Below are 20,069 nucleotides of genomic sequence, written 5' to 3' on the forward strand. Positions count from 1 at the left end.
AAATATTGACATTTTATTTTAAGCAATATATAATTTTTGTATGTTTTTGTTGTTGTTGTTATTGTTGTTGCAATTAAATAACAATAATAATAATAACTTGTTGAGAGCAAAATAATGTGACCGTGGTCAATGAAAACCAAAATCATCAACCCACTGATGGCTGGATTCAAAATGATAGCAACTCATAATGCAAGTCAGTAGTGTGTAGCCTCTGTGTGCCTGTATACTCTCTGGATTACATCTAGGCATGCTCCTGATGAGATGGTGGATGGTGTCCTGGGGGATCTCCTGCCAGACCTGGATCAGGGCATCAGTGAGCTCCTGGACAGACTGTGGTGCTACCTGGCAGGTTCAGATGCTCTGATACATAACTTGGTTTCAGGTCTGTGGATTGTGATGGCATCGGTGCCTTCATATTAAGCTGGGCATTGTAATACACCAGGACGAACCCAGGGCCCACTGCACCATCTTAAGATCGGACGATGGTCTAACAGCATGTGAAGGTCTGTGCAACCCTCCAAGGATATTCATCCCCATGTCATCGCTGACCCACTGCCAAAACGGTTATGCTAGAGAACAGGCTCCGGTGGCGGACCGGCCAGTTCTGTCAAATGCCAATCGACCTGCACGGTGAGGGGCTTTGAGCACGGGTTCCACTACAGAACCTAGGGCCCTCAAGCCACCCTCATGGAATCTGTTTCTGAGAGTCACGCGAAGGTCATTTGGCAGGGCATCTCCTCACAAAAAGGAGCAGATATGCTTCTTTTCTTCAGGGTTGTTGTGTTTCTACACACCTGCCCAGTTCCCATAGTGTAATGGGCCATCTCCTGGTATCTCCTCTGTGTTTTTGAGACACCAAACTTAGTTTGGCAACACATATGAATGTGCCATCCTGGAGGACCCGGACGACCTGTGCAATCGAATTGACTGTTCACAAAGACCCGCCCACCCTTAGTTACTGCTGCTATCCCACACTATCACACTACATGCAGTGAAAAGTACATTGCAGAGAAAAGAGTAACCTGACAATGTGCCGACAGACAACACTAATAAAACACAATCTAATCCACATTTTTCTGAATGCGGAAGTCTTGCCCGACTGGAACAGTGCTTCACATTTCCGGACTCTAATGTCTTTACACATTTACATTTTTTTGTACTGTTCTGTTGCGGTCTCTGGTGTGTTTGCACATTTACATTTTGTGTACAGTTTCTATACACATTTACATTTCCCGAGCTGACAATGTAATGTGAAAACTATGGAAATGGTTTTAAAAAGCACATGGTGCCGTAGTTTCAACACTTTACAGTGTTGCAATGACTGTCTTTTTGCAGTAAAGGACCTGTTTTAGTTGAATGAGTGGGAAGATGGCATGAAGCACATTGAAAACAGATGAGGTTATTATGCACATTTCAATATACAGCTTCCGATCAGGGCGAAGTTCACAGGATTTTGTCCACAGAATGGTAAGAGCACATTTTAAAATATTATTTTAGTATTTCACACCCAGTATTTTAAGTGCTGCATGCCATGTTGCCAGACATGGACTGGTATGCAAAACAAGTACTTTATAGGAATTCCTTTAACCATATTTTCATATTTCTGTTACTGTGGCAGCCAACAACAGCATAGAATAGCACTGCACACATTCTTATATTAAGTTATATTGAAAAAGTTTCAAATCAGCCAGTCTTTTTTACCCTGTTTTAACATGAATTTCTGTTGAAACCAGTCGTAGCTGTCGGACAAGACAGTGGATAGCAGCGACAGCACATAATATACGCATTCTGATTGGTCAGATTCCCTTTCAATCAAACTCTCTGCAAACGTTCAATTTGGTTGCATGTTTTGCCTTATGCTACAAGTAGTCACAAAGACAAAACACAAAACTACAGACATAGCATAGCAACTAAAAATCCTTGCAGAATATCTTCACAGCAACACACTTCGTTGAGATGCCAGCAAGAAACAACTAATGCAAACTTGACAGTATCTCACCAGTTCAGCATTTTAAGCAGCTGGAGCGAGCTAACTGCTAAAAGAGTGTCAACTTTTCAGTGGGCGGATGTATTTGGAACTCTTCTTTTCAAGGGTCAACCCAGTAGTGCTCACATGGTCGAAGTCTCACTGTGCTCTGTGGATGCTGTCAGTGGAGATATCCACCCCATTCTATCACTCCGTGAGGGTGTGCTAGTCTGACAGATGTTGCAGACTGCTTCACCCACTGATGATGAACGTGGTGTTAGCCGTGAACCTACACAAAGCCATTATTGCTCACAATCTCAGCCAGTGAGCCTTACTGCCTATAACATTACCCAAGACGTCTGGTGTTTGTATAGCTGTATTGCCCTAAACCATTCTATAATATCATTACATTGTACTTTATGATAGAAGTATTAAACAAATATGGCCTCATGGACTCCAGAGAGATGTCTTATTCATTAAGACTACAGATGCGATTTAAATTATTAATGTCATGAACAGAGGTTGTCACAATGTTAAGGTACTATTTAGAAAAAGTTGTCTGAGACTGCCCTGGATCATTTTAGAATTGTGGATTTTGGTTCTGTTTTAAAGTTTGCGGTCAGTATTAAGGTTAGGATTTTATGTTACTGAACAGTTTTATTTTTAAATACATTCCTTTTGACCAATATAATTAAAAGCAGTTGAATTGTTTTCAACATTTAGATCAGAAATTCTTGTAACATTATAAATATATTTACTGACATTTTGAATGCTATTACTCAATTTGATAAGGGAGCTTCCAGGCTGACATTGAAAACAGCACTTGTGCCACACACGCAAAACACACGAGGAAGACCTCTGAAATGTGTTTGGCTTGTTTTTAACATAAGTAAGGCCTCATCATTTCCCTTGCTCCATTTCCCGATGATATTAGGCAGTGAGATCTCCCCCACTAGCCCTTGTCAATGACAATCACTCAGTGTTTGTCAGACCTCATTAGTCATGATCTAACAAACTGGTAATCAAAAGGTGCAAATGCGTAGCCCACATCTTTGTTGCGCTCCAGTGGAAAATGCCGGGTGAAAGACACCACAGAGGATCCTGTCTCACACCGCTGTGCCCATCGTGAGCTGAACGCTATCAGTGGCAGCTCTGAGAGGTTGGGGTGGTGATTTCTCTGTGCTAGTTTTCAGTCGTGCCTAGTGCATTATTGATCCCCCATTGGTTTAATCAGTAGCCTTGTCACATTGCTACAAAGAAACCCTGAAAACCTGGCTAAGATGAAAGCAATTTACTTTGACATCAAGAAGATTGCAGGCTAATGCTACATTTATTCCTGCTTCTGTTTGTAATGGTTCAGCTTCTGTTTGTAATGGTTCAGTTTTTTTTTAGAAGGGTGTGATCAAAACAATTTCAAGACAGGTGCAAATGAAAGGTTTAGATTTGAACTATTTTGTCACATATTATTTGCATTTCCAGCCAAGTTACCGGTTTAAAAAATAATAATAATAATAAAAAAAAGAAATATATATATATATATATATATATATATATATATATATATATATATATATATATATATATATATATATATACAACACACCAAATTACATTGGCAGCTCTGTTCTGGATGTATTTTGAGTGCCGATTGTTGAAAATGTAATCTGAAATTATGAAACATTCAAAATGAAATCAAATTGTACTATTAAATATCATTGAGAATGTTTACATGGACAATGATATTCCAATTTTAACACAATCAAGACAATACTATGATTAGGAATCTACCATGTAAACATATTTTTGATTACCTTAATCCGGTTTAAGTCATATTTGAAGTAAACAGAAATCAAATTAAGACATGTGGAGTAGGCCTATTCCTAGTTGCATTATTAAAGTCCAGTGTAGACATGTACACACCTTAATCACATTATTACCCTCGTGTAGGACTTTTAAAAGTATTTTGCGATACATATACGGCAGTGGTTAATCGTTTGACGACAAACGATAGAGCATGGCTTTAACAATGCCTTCAAACTGCACTATAAGCTTTTGTAAAATTAAAAATGGATCAACCAAAACTATACATTGCATCATAATGAAGTCAAACTGTATATGTGGATTTCTGGGTTGAACGTTGGATGGCGTAGAGTGGTGATGTAATGATGTGTCCCATTATAATCAATCTATGTACTATAACATGTAAAATGGGAACATGAAAGGAATATTCTAAAAGCAGCTCATGTAAACACATTAATCTTAATAGTGTCTTGTTCAGAATAGGATAAGTAATTAGATTACTGATGTCCATGTAAACATAGTAATTGTGATATACATAGATGCTTATGTTTGACCTTTAAGACACATTTTGGCTTTTTTGGGTCTTTACGTTAAGCTTTATAATATTGATTATAACATATGCATTTTAAGGAAAAATATAGTCCATACGTTCATTCATTCATTCATTCATTCATTCAGTCACTTATTTTGGTGGATTTGGGGGTTACATATCACTCAAGTGTTTAATTGTGAGATTTATCGCAAAATTAAAAGGATGACATAAAAAATTGTTGACTCCTAGTAATGTTCAGGAAACATTACCTCCTCTTGTGTTATATCTCCTCATTAGTTTACATGCTCTCCATCTATCTTAAATGAAGGTCCCTATGTTTCCCATTATGACTTTCAATGCACTGATACTGCATTTATAAATAAATTAAATTATCATTGGGTCTGTTGAGGATTAAATATAGTCATCAAATTAACCGTTCTAGTTCTGTGATAATGAAGCAGTGGCTGTGCTAGAACCACCTCATGACTAGCCAATGACATTTTGTTATAGAACGTTGGTTGAAATAGAATGAAATAAAATAAAATAAAATGTGCTGCTATTACCATTTAGATTGTGCGGTCAGCCCACAGGCAGGATACATGTACAAATAAATAATTGAATTTGCACACCCTTGTAGAAAGCCCGGCCTCTGTGGAGATATTCATTTTTTCCAATCCCCATTTTCACATTGGCTTATTGTCGTGTTTTCAAGGGCACTGGTCTAGTCCTGCAGGCACCATAAATAATGAGTCAATGGTTAGACTAAAGATGACTCCATTCCACATTTCCCCATCATGCAAGTCAAATGAAAATAGTGTTCCCATCAAATTAATGTGATTCTCACCAAATGGGTACCGGGTTTTTGCAGATGCTTTGTGCTGGTTACCCGAATTTACAGTGTTCCCACTAGACACGATGTGATAAGATTCCAGCAAAAAGAAACTGATGCAACACAGTTGATGGGACAAGATCAATCAAAATTCACAGACAATCAGAAGAGTGTGTGGGCCATAAATACACAGATTTCACATTCTTTCCACAAAGGCATTACACTTTCAAAGAAATGGATAACTACATAATCTAATTCCGAAATACTAAAACATTCTAACATTATTAAAAGCACATATTGAGAGACAGATGTCATGTTTGTAGTGGGATACAGTTTTTTATTTGCATTTTTTTTTTTTTTTTATCTGTATTTAGACAACATACAACTAAATGGAATTGTGTTACATACACCCAAAATATATATTTTTGCTGCCTGTCGAAAAAAAAAAAGTTTAAGCCCTACAGACTGAAATAGTTACTGCAAGAGACAAATTATTGTTAAATTTGACCTTCTGACTGACATATTCTATAAGACCAAGTGTGCAGAATATTTACAGGTGAGCTGACACTGCATTTTCAAAAATAAATAAATAAAAACACAACAAATAAATTAAACCGAGAGAAAGCATGAGAGCACGCGGGAGATCTGCCTTTAGAACATGTCTCTGAGCATGAGTATGAGTGTGTCTTCCAGCTTCCTATGCTATCATTAATAACAGTCCCCTGCGAAGCCATTTATTGCACATCCCATTCATCATTGTCCTCTCAAAAAAATAATACTGTGTCCTCCAGAGATTTCTGGCTCACTGGGGGATTTAGACGTCTGTGTGGTTTGCCCTTTGGTTATTCCTGAATTTCCTCATGCAGGTTCCTGGGGGGATATGAGGTAGGGGGGGGGCAGACCATGAGTTCAACTACAATAATAATGCAAGATACTTAATACTGTATAAGCGATGTTGTATTCCCTTATGACACTAAAGCAATGAGGCTTTGTATAATAATTACATTTCTCTGTTTGAGCATCCCAACCATCTCGCCACAGCAGTATTGGCTCAACCAATGCAGTGAATTTTACTGTTATTTTTTACTAAAAAAATAAAATAAATAAATAATAATTATATATATATTGTTTTGGAGAGAATGCTGAAATCAGTACTTAATTAAACAGTAAATTTTGCTTTATTTACATTGCCAAATGAATTTTGAATTGCTGTTGCCATAGTAAACAATAATAAAAATATTTTATCAGTCAAATCAATCTACATTTGATGTTTAATTAATTTATTTATTTATTTATTTATTCTTTTTTTTTTTTGCCTCAAGGCCCAAGTTTTGACTTCATTTTCCTATTGTTTCATACTTGCTGAAGGTAATGGCTGAAAATTTGTTTGAATAATAGCATTCAGTCATTGACCATTTGTGGCATATGCAAGGTTGGGATATACTGTACAAAGATAGGTTTAAAGCAATACAAATACATTTTACATCTGAACAACTTCTTGCTGCTTAGGAAAATAAAAATCAATAACCAGACATTTTAGAAAACCAAGCAAGAGCATGTTCTGGAAAAAGAGGACATACAGTTACCCTAATATAATTAAAAGATTTACTGTGTTTCTGTCTAAAGAGTGAGATCTGTTTCTCATTCTTTTTGGCATCATCCAGGACACAAATTTTGTTTGACATAATGTATGAGAATGTTGTTTGACAGTATAACAATAAAAGAGACTGGCAAATAAACTATGAGCTACTTGTAACCAGCACTTATGGCTTTTCTGCTTCCTTAGCTCACAGGGATGCTGATGTTAAGAACAGCACAAAATACATCAGCACATCCCCAGCTCTGTCTCATTGCTGTCTTGTGCACCTCATGAGTTCAGCACCACAGCCAAATGCCAGTGTGCATGCAGAGGACAGATTTCCAGCTTTCTCCCAGAACTCTACACACTGCCAAGCATTCTTCACCTAGTCACTTGGCATTGTGCTGAAGCTCATGCCATTACTATATAATATGACTTTGCCAACAGAAACAACGGTTCTACAATACCTTTAGAATTTGGTGTTATAATTTACAGAAAGATTTCTATAAACAGGTGTAGCAGCATTTTTGCAGAAATTTTTTTTGGATGAAAAGGATGAAAATATAGAACTAAAGCTGGCTTGAATTTTAAGTCGAAACAATATTTGATCAAACAGGATGTGAGACAGCCCAACTACTACAACAAAACATAACAGAATTAGTCTAGTACATTACTAATACTCATGTCTGTGTTGTGGTTTTCCCACCAAACATCACTATCACCTCCTGGCATTAAGCAATTGGTTTTTCGTAGTTAAAGGGATAGTTCACTTTGAAATAAAATTTTGGTATGTTTTAGCTTACCTCAAGGGCATCCAAGATGTAGGTGTCTTTGTTTCCGCAGTGGTTAAAATTTTTATACTTTTAGGTCAAACCATTTTTGTCTGTCAGTCATATAATGCAGGTCTATGTTCACTACGACAAAGAGCATGCACAGAGAAGTCAAAATTAAACAATTCCCCATCGTGAGTACACATTGATGTTCTAAGACACGAAACGAGCAGTGAGAAAACGAACATTATTTATATTGTTTTTACCTCTTTTACACAACTATGTCCAAGTGATCTGAGGGCGCGTGCGTTTCCTGGTGTGTGACGTGTGCGCACGTTCTGGCTTAATCTGCGCAAGCGCTGGAAAGTGCCGGAAGTGATCTCTCATGTGTGTGTACGTCACTTATTGTTTACACAGAACAGAGTTTGTATGTAAGACAGCTAATAGTAATGGTACTAATTTGTGCTTATCCGGGATGTTTAAATCAACGTAAAAGAAAACAATTACGTATGCTCGTGCAAACTCATCTGAGAGTGGTGAGTTTTCACGCATTCCCAATTTATGAGCCTACTTTCTTGAAGTTATGGTTGAATGCTCTTCGGCTTGATATCAACACACCCATACACTTACTTACTAAAGACATGGTTCACATACCTCAATTGGATGCGAAAACACCAAAGGCACAGATGAAGATGTCAGTACTATGAGATCCATTCCTTGGTTTGTAAAATCATCCAGGGGAAAAATGATCGCAGCATACCCTCCACAACTTTAGTAAGTTTAAGCAAACATAATTGTTTTCTTTCATGTCAGTTTAAACATCCCGGATAAACGCAACTCAGTACCATTTCTATTAGCCGTCTTACCTACAATCTCTGTTCTGTGTAAACAATGAGTGATGTACACCCACGAGAGATCACTTCCAGCGCTTTCCAGTGCTTGCGCAGACAAATACAGAACACGCAAAAACGTCACACACCAGGAAGCGCGTGCGCCCTTAGATCACTTGGACATGGTTGTGTACAAGAGGTAAAAACAATATAAATACTGTTTGTTTTCTCAAACAAACCGCTTGTTTAGTGTCTTAGGCCATCAATGTGTACTTACGATGGGGAATTGTTTAATTTTGACTTCTGCATGCTCTTTGACGTAGCGACCATATACCTGCATTATATGACAAGACAAGAACGGTTTAACCTAAAAGTATCAAAATTTAAACTACTGTGGATATATCTATACCTATATCTTGGATGCCCTGATATATATATATATATATATATATATATATATATATATATATATATATATATATATATATATATATATATATATATATATACAGTATTGTTCAAAATAATAGCAGTACAATGTGACTAACCAGAATAATCAAGGTTTTTAGTATATTTTTTATTGCTACGTGGCAAACAAGTTACCAGTAGGTTCAGTAGATTGTCAGAAAACAAACAAGACCCAGCATTCATGATATGCACGCTCTTAAGGCTGTGCAATTGGGCAATTAGTTGAAAGGGGTGTGTTCAAAAAAATAGCAGTGTCTACCTTTGACTGTACAAACTCAAAACTATTTTGTACAAACATTTTTTTAGCAATCCTGTGAATCACTAAACTAATATTTAGTTGTATGACCACAGTTTTTTAAAACTGCTTGACATCTGTGTGGCATGGAGTCAACCAACTTGTGGCACCTCTCAGCTGTTATTCCACTCCATGATTCTTTAACAACATTCCACAATTCATTCACATTTCTTGGTTTTGCTTCAGAAACAGCATTTTTGATATCACCCCACAAGTTCTCAATTGGATTAAGGTCTGGAGATTGGGCTGGCCACTCCATAACATTAATTTTGTTGGTTTGGAACCAAGACTTTGCCCGTTTACTAGTGTGTTTTGGGTCATTGTCTTGTTGAAACAACCATTTCAAGGGCATGTCCTCTTCAGCATAGGGCAACATGACCTCTTCAAGTATTTTAACATATGCAAACTGATCCATGATCCCTGGTATGCGATAAATAGGCCCAACACCATAGTAGGAGAAACATGCCCATATCATGATGCTTGCACCTCCATGCTTCACTGTCTTCACTGTGTACTGTGGCTTGAATTCAGAGTTTGGGGGTCGTCTCACAAACTGCCTGTGGCCCTTGGACCCAAAAAGAACAATTTTACTCTCATCAGTCCACAAAATGTTCCTCCATTTCTCTTTAGGCCAGTTGATGTGTTCTTTGGCAAATTGTAACCTCTTCTGCACATGCCTTTTTTTTAACAGAGGGACTTTGCGGGGGATTCTTGAAAATAGATTAGCTTCACACAGACGTCTTCTAACTGTCACAGTACTTACAGGTAACTCCAGACTGTCTTCGATCATCCTGGAGGTGATCATTGGCTGAGCCTTTGCCATTCTGGTTATTCTTCTATCCATTTTGATGGTTGTCTTCCGTTTTCTTCCACGTCTCTCTGGTTTTGCTCTCCATTTTAAGGCATTGGAGATCATTTTAGCTGAACAGCCTATCATTTTTTGCACCTCTTTATAGGTTTTCCCCTCTCTAATCAACTTTTTAATCAAAGTACGCTGTTCTTCTGAACAATGTCTTGAACGACCCATTTTCCTCAGCTTTCAAATGCATGTTCAACAAGTGTTGGCTTCATCCTTAAATAGGGGCCACCTGATTCACACCTGTTTCTTCACAAAATTGATGACTTCAGTGATTGAATGCCACACTGCTATTTTTTTGAACACACCCCTTTCAACTAATTCAACTAATTGCCCAATTGCACAGCCTTAAGAGCGTGCATATCATGAATGCTGGGTCTCGTTTGTTTTCTGAGAATCTACTGAACCTACTGGTAACTTGTTTGCCACGTAGCAATAAAAAAATATACGAAAAACCTTGATTATTCTGGTTAGTCACATTGTACTGCTATTATTTTGAACAATACTGTATATATATATATATATATATATATATATATATATATATATATATATATATATATGAGTTTCATTTTTTCTAAACACTGTTCCAAATTTAACCAACTTGTTGTAAATAAATGTAAATTTTTTTGCTAAAAGTTGATTACATTCAATCCCCCCCCCCCAGTATTCCCTGAGTAAAGTCTCTAAAATAATGCATAGACATAATATTATTGTGGAGAACAAAAGCATTAAATAGACATTAACAAAAGTTGATTCAGATGTAACGTTTATTTGCATATCATTGACATAAGCCTACACTTTAAAAAAATAAATAGTCAAAATAAGGCATAATAAATACATATAATATGTTCTCACAATTCTAAAAGTCACAATTGTGTTTTGTTTTTCTTCTTATTATTATGTTTTATTTAGTGGTGGAAAACGCCTTCTATTGCCATTTCAAATTACGCATTTCAGTGTGTTGTATTTTAGGTATAGAGAAAAGATCTGTAAACTTAACGATGTCTTCAAATTACCAGTATACTGCTTTTCTACATAGTACATGACTTACAGTATACAGCAGTCCATTGAGTAATTGAGTTTATCACTCTTTCCAATGCAATATCTATGGGCGTTCCACACAAGGCAGGTTTTTTTTTTTTTTCTCGATCATCTATTTTTACAGTCTAGACAGCCATGTTTGGCCGTGGTGTCATAATGTATATTGCTGTTTTTCAGCATCTCACAACATGAGTGCACAAAATGTTTTTATGTTTCCAAAATATTGCTCAATCATATTTATAAGAATTTTCTAAGAGTTCAAAACAATTTGCTGAACTGAAACAGAGATAAGATCGTAGCTAAACAGAAAAGAGGAATTGCTACACTGAGGTTACACATTTATAGGAAACTCTTATTTAGTCTTATTTAACTATATGTTATATGTTACATTCAGAGGCTGGATATGAAGTTTTGCACTGCATAGAATAAGTTCATGCCCCATAATAATCAAAGAGCTGCCCTCTGAGACCAACAAATTATTCCTAGATAAAGAAGCCGCCACTTATTAATTAGAAGACACATAACAAGAGACAATAACTGTGCGTGTCTAATGTGGCTCACCTAATTATTGGCATAGTCTCAAAACCCTAGAGACGTCTAGATGCTCAGATTTTTAACTGAGGCGCAACCTTGCACAATTAGCCCATTGTCTCTAACAACGAAGCACAGCATTCTGGGTCCTGTCTTGTTTCAGCTGTACCGTGAGTACCCCAAAGAGATTTCATTTATCTCTGCATGCACTAAGGCCATTGGGTAATTGAGAGTTTAAGATTGATTACTGGGAGCAGATAATGACTGACTGTTTGCAGGTTGGGTTTAAGTTGCAAAACAGGTTTGGTTGCTCATGAATATTAAACATTCCTTTAGGTACGAACACCCTAGCTCTTGCAAAGAGTAATGGTAACTTCGTTCCAAGGCATAGGCCAGTTTCTGTGTTGAAATATTCTAAATAATTTTCACTTTCAGAAATAAGAGTGATACGATCAGTCTACGTCCAACCACTCTATGTATGATAAATCATTAATTAAACCACAATGATTAATTGCAAATTTCCCATTAGTTACAGGGAGAAATAAATGGGCGGCTTATCGAGGGTTATTATGATTATCAATCCTATGACATTTACCATAACAACAGAATTGCTTCCATGTTTCAGTGATTACTTTTGTTAATTGGATATTCAAAAGTGGAAATGATGGTCGACTACACGCCAGCTGAACACACTCCTTTTGCACTCCGCCCTGGGGTAAGAGTTAAGGTCAGTGGAAAGAAGTGTGTTTTGGGTTACATTCCTGGTACAGAGCAATGCACTGATCCTAAAAGATAAAAAAAAAAAAAAGACTGAACAATTTGTAACCCAGGCTCATTAAAAATGTGAGCTTGTGGTGACATTTCTGCAACATCAATGATATGTACATTATTGAATGTTTCGCAGCAGTTTCAAAGTGAAATGTGTAGTGAGTGGCACTAAAATGTGTGTTCAATATGTGAACAATACATTGCTTCAGGTATTTTGTTACAGAGGAGGTTCCCGTAACGCCTCCTCCTCACCACCAGAAGGAACTGTCCCCTGAATATTAACAAACTCTGATTCGGACTCCATTTCCCATCACCCCCTCATACCTGGGACTGATCACCCTGCACTCAGAACTCCTTTGATTCTACGTCATTCATTAATTCACTCAAACATACCATCATCCTCGGATTACCATGGTTGCAGACACACACAATCCACTCATCTCTTGGAGGGAAGGACAAATCACTCAATGGGGCACCACGTGTCAAGAACGTTGCCTGTCAAGAACGTTGTCTGTCAAGAGTTACGCGAACCTCCATTAATGCCTTTCTCTCTTCAGCTCCTGACACTAATACTTCACATCTGGCCCCAACATACTCGTAGACCTTTGTAATAATAAAAACTACGGGAAGAAGGAGGCGGGAACCGGCAGACAATCAAACAGAAACTTTAATTACAAAAATAAACACAAAACAGCGCATCAGTCCCTCACAGACGACTGATGCGCATAAATAAAAAGCAAACATAAAATAAAGCCCAGGCCTGGTCCTCTCTTGTCCTTCACTGTCGTCGCTCCAGTTTTATATCCTTCCATCTCCTCCATAGGCCTCGAGACCGGTGGGTCGAACAGGTGTAGCTCATCTCCAATCACTTCACCGGCCTCGCTCCTCCCACATCCCTCGGCCCCGCCCCACTCGTCACATACCTCCATCGCCCCTCGCAGGCCGGGGGACCCTAGAGACTGCGCTCTACTCCCCTCACTCCGGGGGGGACCGCTCGCAGGGACCTGCGGGAACCTGGGAGTAGGACAGACGAGGCGAGAGAAAAGGAGATGGAAGGATGAGGAACGACAGAGACTAGAGAGGGGAGAGAGGAGAAAAAAAAATTCCGGTTCCCAGAGGCACTGCTGCTCGGCCCTCCTACAGCTGGGTGATCTCCTCCGCGGTGCCTGGTGGTGGCACTGGACGGCCCTCGGCGGACGGCACGACACTCCTCCGCCGCCTGGTGGACGGTGACGGCTCCTCCGGTTTTGGGCAGCCGGCAGGAGTCCCCCGTTCCCTGCTCCTCCAGATACCTTCACGGAGGCAGCAGGCTCCGGCCCCCCCTGGCGACTCCTCCGCTCCCTCACGGACGGCAGCCGCTCCTCCACATTGCGAGCGTGCGGGCAACTCACTCCAGCCCACCGCCTTGACAACCATGGCGGCACACTCCTCGCCTGCTCGATGGAAGAAGGAGGCGGGAACTGGTGGACAATCAAAATTAAACTTTAATAATCACAAAATAAACACAAAATGTGCGCAAATAAAAAGCAAACATAAAATAAAGCCCAGGCCTGGTCCTCTCATGTCCTTCACTGTCGTCGCTCCAGTTTTATATCCGTCCATCTCCTCCGTGGGCCTCGAGACCGGTGGGTCGAACAGGTGTAGACAATCTCCAATCACTCCACCAGCCTCGCTCCTCCCACGTCCCTCGGCCCCGCCCCACTCGTCACAACCTTGCCGACGCCTTCAGTAAGAAGAAAGCATCACATCTTCCCACGCATCGCTCTATCGACTGCGTCATCGATCTGATGCCCTGCACCACTCCTTGTAAAGGGCGGATATTTACATTACATTTACATTTATTCATTTAGCAGACGCTTTTATCCAAAGCGACTTACAGATGAGGACAGTGGAAGCAATCAAAAACAACAAAAAGAGCAATGATATAAGTGCTATAACAAGTCTCAGTTAGGGTAACAACGTACATGTAGCATGGTATTTTAAAGGGGGGGGTGAAATGCTATTTCATGCATACTGAGTTTTTTACACTGTTAAAGAGTTGGATTCCCATGCTAAACATGGACAAAGTTTAAAAAATTAAGTTGTACGTTTGAAGGAGTATTTAAAAAAAAAACCTCTTCCGGTTTGTCACAAGTTTCGGAAAGTTTTTTTCGAGTATGGCTCTGTGTGACGTTAGATGGAGCGGAATTTCCTTATATGGGTCCTAAGTGCGCGCTCTTCTGCCGTATAGCACAGCACTGAGAGGCTGAGCACAGCCTGATCAGAGCGAGAGCGTCGCGAAAAGTCACAAAAGAAGTGTATTTTTGGTTGCCAGGGCAAGACAACCCTGCACAGATTACCAAAAGAGAAACAGCATTAAGGGACCAGTGGATGGAGTTTATATTTACAGAGCATCAACGGAGTTGTGCAAGTGTTTTGTTCCCTGCATTTCGGATTGCACATCGTTTATTTCTGAAGGACGATGCAATCCCAACGAAAAAGGGTCACGATCGTGTTGGAACCGCAGGCGTTGAGTAAAACTGCTTCAAATATCTCTGTGTTGTTAACTTAGCTTTCAGCACGTAAGCACATCAAGTAAACAACATGCGATGTTGTCATCAAACTGCACTTTCCACATGTACAGCTTAAAAAAATAAAAAAGACGACATAAAGTGGAACTTAGTCATTTTCCAAAACCGCTAAGCAAATATATACAGTTTCAGTACATACAGTACCACATAGCATACCGCCTTTGCTGATGCTGCTCTTGTTAAATTTCAGCCTCTGGATCTGTGTCACAGCTTCCACATGCTCTCAACGCGAAAGCCTACTCGCGCTCGTGATTCTTTAGCTCCGCCCACACGTCACGCCTCTAGGCGCTCGTGTTTTTGCGGGAAAAATCGGTACAGACTATCTTTCTCTTATAAATATAATAAAAATAAAGACTTTTTGGAGTTATGAAGGATGCAGTACTACTCTATAGGTACTCAAGATTAACAGGATATTGAGTGAAAATGAGCATTTCACCCCCCCCCCCCCTTTAAATAATATAATTAATAAAAAGAAAACGGATAGAATAAAAAAAAAGAATAGAGCAAGCTAGTATTGGAGATCTTTACACACACACACACACACACACACACACACACACATACAATTGCATAATAAATGAAAATAAAATAGAATACAAAATATTAGAAAGGTAGTTAGATTTTTTTAAAGAATAGAATTAGAATAGTGAGTGTTAAAGTTAGAAGATGGTTATTGAAGATGGCTAAGGACTTCGGATTGAGTTGGGGAGGTCATTCCACCAGGAGAGAACATTTAATTTAAAAGTCCGTAAAAGTGACTTTGTGCTTCTCTGGGATGGCACAATCAAGCAGATATTACCATTATCTCAACCGGAATCAGAAGCCAAGAAGCATTACATTGACGAAGAACTCTCTGAGGGATTCATTCAGCCATCCACAAGATGGATGGAGGGTTATGGCCATTCATTGATTACCGGGGCCTCAGTGGTATCACCATTAAATTCCGTTATCCATTGCCGCTAGTTCCAGCCACACTAGAACAGCTTCGCTTCGCCAAATACTACACCAAGTTGGATTTACGTAATGCTTACAACCTGATTCACATCCGCAAGGGAGACGAATGGATGATGACTTTCTCCACCACTAGTGGACACTACTAGTGCTTGGTTATGCCTTTCGGCCTAGCAAACACTCCATCAGTTTTTCAGTCCTTCATGAATGAAATATTCCAGGACAGATGGGTAGTCGTATACATAGACAACATCCTTATCTATTCAAGTTATCTGGAGGAACTCGTCCACCATGTGAGGTCAGTGCTGAAACGCCTTATCCTGTATCAACTCTATGCCAAGGCTGAGAAATATGAGTTCCATCAAACCAGCACTTCTTTCCTCTGGTACATTATCAGTCAGGAGGGAGTAGCCATGGATGAGAAAAAAGTCAAGGCAGTGTGGGATTGGCCACACCCTCAGACAGTGAATGCGTTACAACATTTCCTGGGGTTTACAAACTTATACAGATGATTTATTAGGAACTTCAGTTCAGTCGCTGCCCCACTGACCGCAATGACTAAACGACACACATACAGTCAGTTAGTCCCCAAAGTCTCGCGTAGCCTTCAACGAACTAAAGACTCGGTTCACCACTGCCCAGATCCTTCGACATCTACACCCAAAACACCCTTTCATTGTGGAGGTTGATGCTTTTAACACGGGGTAGGCATTATACTGTCTCAACGCCATGATTGAGGGGGGAACCAGGCCACAGACCCCCCTGCATATCCTGGATGACGGCAAGGAGGCATATCAAGTGCACTAGTTACTTGATTGAAGACGCAGGGGCGACAACCCTTCAGTATTTGGTCGATTGGGAAGGGTACGGCCCGGATGAACGATCCTGAGTCAGCTTTAAGGATCCTTGGCCCCACTCTCATGGAAGAGTTTCATAGGTCGCATCCGGAGAAGCCGGCTCTCCGACCTCGTTGAAGACCCTGGCATCAGGAGCCACATGGAGCAGGGGGGCTCTGTTACAGAGGAGGTTCCTGTACCACCTTCTCATCACCAGCAGAGGGAACTGTCCCCTGAATATTATCGAACTCTGATTCAGACTCCATTTCCCATCATCATATCTGGGACTGATCATTCACACCACACCTGACTTCAATCACACCTCTTCACTCTCCACACCTGGATCTCATTTACATTTACATTCCCACACACACACATATAAGCAGTCACCATTCGCTCAGTCACTGCGAAGTCTTGATTTGCACTGGCTGTCTTTTCTGAGTGTTATTACCCGTGTTTGTTTCTAGTGTATTGACCTTGGGCTGTTTATTGATTCCCTGATTAGTCTCTGCCTTTTCCGACTCGTATTGTCTTCTTTGAACTCTGTCTGTCTGCCGCCTGTCCTATTCTCTCGCCTGGCTAAGGTACTGTCTAAGCCTTTTCTTCATTGTTCTGCCTTGCTGGTTTCTGACCCTGTATTGTCTGACTATTCTCAATAAAGCTGCAAATGGATCTAACGCCTTCTTATGTGTCACAACATATGTATTGCAGCAGTTCAGAATTCAAATGTCCGAGAAGCGTGGCTGAAAGGTTAATGATGTACCATGTTGGAAAACCCCACACCAAACCCAACCCGAAACCTACCCAATAGTGTTAGCAAATGCAAAAGTAATATAAACAAGCAGTCGCTGAGGCAAATGTGCTATTTTAACTTCCTTTTGTATGGGATTGAGGTGTTGCAACACCATGTTGCTTAAGCTTCCAAGCAAACCTACTGTGTTACAAAACCCAATAAAGCTGTATAATGCTAATGTACAAAAGTATCAGTTTTCAAATTTAAACTGATTTGAAGTCATAATATTGTGTAAATTAAATTAAAGTTTATTTGTATAGTGTGTTTTACGATACAAATCATTGCAAACCAACTTAACAGATAATTACATTTCTACACTATTTAGTAGTGGCTTATCAGTGGTGACTGTCAGTTTATGTGCATATGACAGAAATTTACAAAAAAAATATTAAAGATGTTTAAACAGACAAACACTATTAACAGCAATTATTATATGATGCTATCACACTTGTAGCAAAAGTTGGTAGTTCTGTATATTGTTTCAGGTTTAGCATCATCTGAGGTCCTCTGACATTATCTCTTCCGAGGGGTTCTGGATCCAGACTGAATTTTGTGTCAATCCTAGTTACCACAGGATGTAATTCCCATGGCAAAAATGGAGAAACAAATAGAGACATAATTAGCACAGCTGCTATTCCAACCAAGTAAAATGAATTAGTTTAACCCAATCTAAAGAATTATAATGCACTTTTAACTGATATAACTGCAGTCCAAAATTATGATATGCATTATTTGAAATGTCCAGCGTTTTGTGACCTTAGGGAGCATGATGGATTGTAGGATAGCTAGTAAGGTATGCAGGAGCTAAACTATTAAGGGCCTTATAGGAAAGTGCAACCATGTAAAAACATTTGTAGTCTCTGGAAGAAGGAGGCGTGAACATTTAAATAAACTTTAATAATAAAATAAACACACAATAGCGTGACAGGCCCTCGCGGATGACTGCCGCACACAAACAAAACCAAAACACGAAATAAAACCCAGGCCTGGTCCTCTCTTGTCCTTCACTGCCGTAACTCCTCCTTTTTATCCTTCTGGAGTTCCACTGTGGGACTTGAGTCACTATAGATATGTGTCTTATCCAAATTTAATAGGAGACAATTATTGGTCATCCAGTCTTTTACATTATTAGGGATCTTCCCTAAAAATGTAGGGGAGATCCCTACCAGCAGGCAGGCTTCCGGCAAAACAGATCCTGCACGGATCAGATAGCGACACTCCTTATTATAGTAGAGCAGTCATTAGAGTGGAACTCACTGTTGTATATAAATTTTATTGATTATGAAAAAGCCTTTGACATTTTGGACAGAGAGACCCCCTGGAAGCTCCTATGACAGTACAGCATCCCTGAAAAGATTACCAACCTTATCAGGGATTCCTAGAACGAGATGTCCTGCAGAGTCTTACATGGAGGGCAGCTTGCAAATACTTTCCAGGTGCGAATCGGAGTTCGTCAAGGATGTCTGTTGTCGCTATTCCTATTCCTCCTCGCCATGGATTGGATAATGAAGACATCTACTCGGGAACATAGAAACTAAATCCAGTGGACCTTGTGGGACCAGCTCGATCACCTGGACTTTGCCAACGATATTGCACTCCTCTCGCACAGTCAAATGCAAATGCAAAAGAAAACAAACATGGTGGCAGCCATGTTGGCACAGGTTGGACTCAACATCAACAAAGATAAGAGCAAAATTCTGAAGATCAACCCCACCAGTACCGAATCAATCACACTGCATGGAAATCCACTGGAGGAAGTGCAGTCCTTTACCTACCTGGGTAGCATCATCGACCAGCATGGTGGAACAGTTGTGGATGTCAAGGTAAGAATTGGAAAGGCAAGAGCCACCTTCATCCAACTAAAGGAAATATGGACCTCCAGAGAGCTGTCCTTGATCACCAAGATTCTAATATTTAACTCCAATGTGAAGTCAGTCTTGCTGTATGGAGCAGAAACTTGGAGGATGAATAAAACTACCACCAGTAAAGTACAGACCTTCGTAAATAGCTGCCTCAGAAGTATTCTCCAGATCCGCTTGCCTGACACCATCAGCAACACCAACCTTTGGCAAAGAACCTGCCAACTTCCCATTGAAGAAGACATCAGGAAGAGGAGATGGGGTTGGATAGGGCACATATTGCGCAAACCACCAGCCAATAACACCAGCCAGGCACTGAAGTGGAACCTCCAAGGCAAGCGGAAGAGGGGCCGACCAAGAAATACCTGGCGGCGCAACCTTGAGGCAGACACTGCAAAGATGGGCTACAGCTCAGGACAGATGACTCTGGAGATCCTTGGTTGACGGCCCATACCCCAGCTGGGGTGAAGGGCAATGATGATGATGATGATCATCAGCATAACAATGCAAACTAATCCCACATTTTCTAATAATATTACCAAGGGGTGACATGTATATTGAAAATAGCTGAGGACCTAGGACAGATCCTTGTGGCTCACCATTTAAATAAACAAAGTTGTAGCAAAAGGACAGTTAGCATCTAAACCATCTTAGAGTCTGTCCTTGAATACCTTTTATAGTTTTGTAATGGATCTGTGAATATGTCATGATCTATGGTGTCCAATGCAGCAGTATAAATAATTATGCAAAATTTGATTTCCTTAATCTGGCCTTCTAAATCATAATTTGTTT

General features: G+C 39.8%; 1 pseudogene; it reads left to right on the forward strand.

Annotated features, from left to right (window-relative positions):
• The first annotated feature begins 261 nt into the window (after positions 1–261).
• LOC113116786 (uncharacterized) lies at positions 262–19,812 on the forward strand (annotated as a pseudogene).
• Positions 19,813–20,069: the final 257 nt, after the last annotated feature.

Source organism: Carassius auratus, chromosome 16 (genome assembly GCF_003368295.1).
Source record: "Carassius auratus strain Wakin chromosome 16, ASM336829v1, whole genome shotgun sequence".
NCBI classification, from domain to species: domain Eukaryota; kingdom Metazoa; phylum Chordata; class Actinopteri; order Cypriniformes; family Cyprinidae; genus Carassius; species Carassius auratus.